The sequence below is a fragment of the Corvus brachyrhynchos genome, unplaced genomic scaffold (genome assembly GCF_000691975.1).
Source record: "Corvus brachyrhynchos isolate BGI_N302 unplaced genomic scaffold, ASM69197v1 scaffold56, whole genome shotgun sequence".
Lineage (NCBI taxonomy): Eukaryota > Metazoa > Chordata > Aves > Passeriformes > Corvidae > Corvus > Corvus brachyrhynchos.
Window position 1 is genome coordinate 4002688 of NW_008238664.1, and position 2198 is coordinate 4004885.

Sequence of the window (2198 nt, forward strand, 5' to 3'; positions counted from 1 at the left end):
TCCCTACAGATCCCAGGATCTGGTTTGCCTTTGTGGAGCCTCTCATGCAGTTGGGTATCCCAGTGTAATGCCCTTGCAAGGCTTTTGGTACTGGGGCCTCTTGTGCTTCTGTCCATGTTAGAGGTAAACCACTGTAATAGACTTCTAGAAGCTCCAAGTGATCTACAGGTGGGCCTGCCTAAAACCATCTCAGTGGGCAGATGTGGGTGAGGGGAAATAAGCCACATCTGAGGAACTGAGAGATCTTAGCTTTTATTTCCTGCTTTGGCAGGTGGTGGATAAAGTGCTTGGGATTCAGCAAGGAAAGGCACACCACCAGACTGAACATTTCCAGCTTCTGGCTGAGGAAGCTCTGAGTGTGTGTCTGCACAAAGCCAGCAAAGTGGGAGAGATGAATGGGAACAGGCTGAACAAAGGCCAGGAAGAAAAAGGATCACCTTGCAATGTCTATTCTCATTTTGACTCTGTCCCCTCAGGCTTTTGTGTATGGGATATGGAGCACAGAGTGAAAGCAGAAAGAAGTGCCCAGTTTCAACAGCTGTTGTGCACTTTTTAGCTCTGAGGTGTGTAGCCAAGGAAAGGGCTTGCTCAAACCACATACCAGCCTTGCTTGTCAGGGAAATTGGTGGTACCTTTGGGAGCTGAGTTCTTGCCAGCATCTGTCTGGTGTTGAATGTTGGTGAAAACGGGGCTCTTCTGATCACCCAGCCCTCACTACCTGAAAGCAACTGTGGACAAAGCTTCTGCAGGACAAACTGGACAGGAGGAGGGATAACTCATATTTTTCTATTTATTTTGGGGTGTGCCTTCAACAGAAACTGGGGGTCTCCTAACCAAAGGTCTGACACAGTCATTCACTCAAGTTAGGTGTTAGTGAGTTAATTATGTCTTGAGAGTTACACATTCAAGTGAGCATACTTTCAAGCAAGTGTACACCCTGAAGTAGCACAATGAGATCCTATTCAGGCACAGTGTGGGTTTGCTCAGTTCTGGGTAGAGGCAGAGCCTGGAGACAGGCAATGCCTGGAGACATGTGCTGGCTCTGACTGATGTTTTTGCTCAATCCCGTCCTGTCATTCCACAGCTGGGTGAGAAAGTGGGTTTGTTTGATGCTGAACTCCCTTGGGAGCCAAGGCTGCCACCAGCAACAGTTTCCCAGTGAGCTTTAGAGTACTGAACGCACTTGGAATTGCTCAGTTGAGGCATGATTGTCCTGGAGGTCAGAAGTGTGTGTACACCTTTCACTGGGGCCACTCCTACCTGGAGAGGCAATGGTCCTGTTAGGTACACATCTGTTTGCAGGTGAGACTTGATACCTTGGGGAGGCTGCTCTCCCTGCGGTGTGTGTCCTCCTCCAGCTTCCTTCAGAACCCTCTCAGGACTGTCTGGGTGAGGCCACAGAGCTGGTGTGCCACGCCCTTGAGCTGGATGTGTGAAACATGGGAGAGCAGACTAGTACTGTGGTATCCTGTGCTGGGATGTGTGGGGTAAGAGCCGTAGTCAAAAGCCGTAGTCAAAAGTTATCCTGAAGGATGGATGTAAGTTGTCATGTGGGATAAGGGGACCAGGAGACAACATAAATTCTTCTTCCCACCTTTCCCCCCATAGCTGAAATGTGCAAATTAAACCTGTTGGGATTTATGTTGAATTTCTTCTGACACAAGCTGGCAGAGACCTGTGGAGTGGCTGCTGGAGGGAGACACACATGGCTGGAGGGAACTGAGGAGCTGGAAGGTTTTCTGTCATCTCTCTGCTATTAGGCTAGCACCTGGCTGTGGAGGTGGTGGTCTGTGCAGGAGATGACACAGAAGCCATATCAAAATAGAAAAGGAATTTCAGGTGAAGTTTTTCTACCAGAGAGCCTCCTTCAGGCAGAAGCTGCCCATCAGGCTGCTCTGCTTGTGTGCTGCCATGGGTGGAGGTGCCCAAACCCTTTAGCAGCTACACTCAAAGCCCTCCATTGCCTTACAAATGGGCCTGATGAACCTTTGGTGTCCTACCGTGGGTGTATAACACATGGATGGTCGGCAGCAGTGCTACAGATACAGTCATTCTTTGTACCTTCCCCTGCTGCTTCTGCAGTCCTTCCTTCCAGCTCTTCTGGGTGGTCACTTCCCACTTACCTCTGTGCTTCAAAAGCCATCTCCCTGTTCCTATGATTTTCCATGGGACTGAAAGCCTCGGTTAGCACCTGGTGG

The 2198-nt window shown here is 49.7% G+C and overlaps 1 protein-coding gene across 2 annotated transcripts in view; it reads left to right on the forward strand.

Annotated features, from left to right (window-relative positions):
• The window catches only part of CYTH4 (cytohesin 4), an 18394-nt gene that overhangs the window by 720 nt on the left and 15476 nt on the right, over window positions 1-2198 (forward strand). The window lies entirely within an intron of this gene.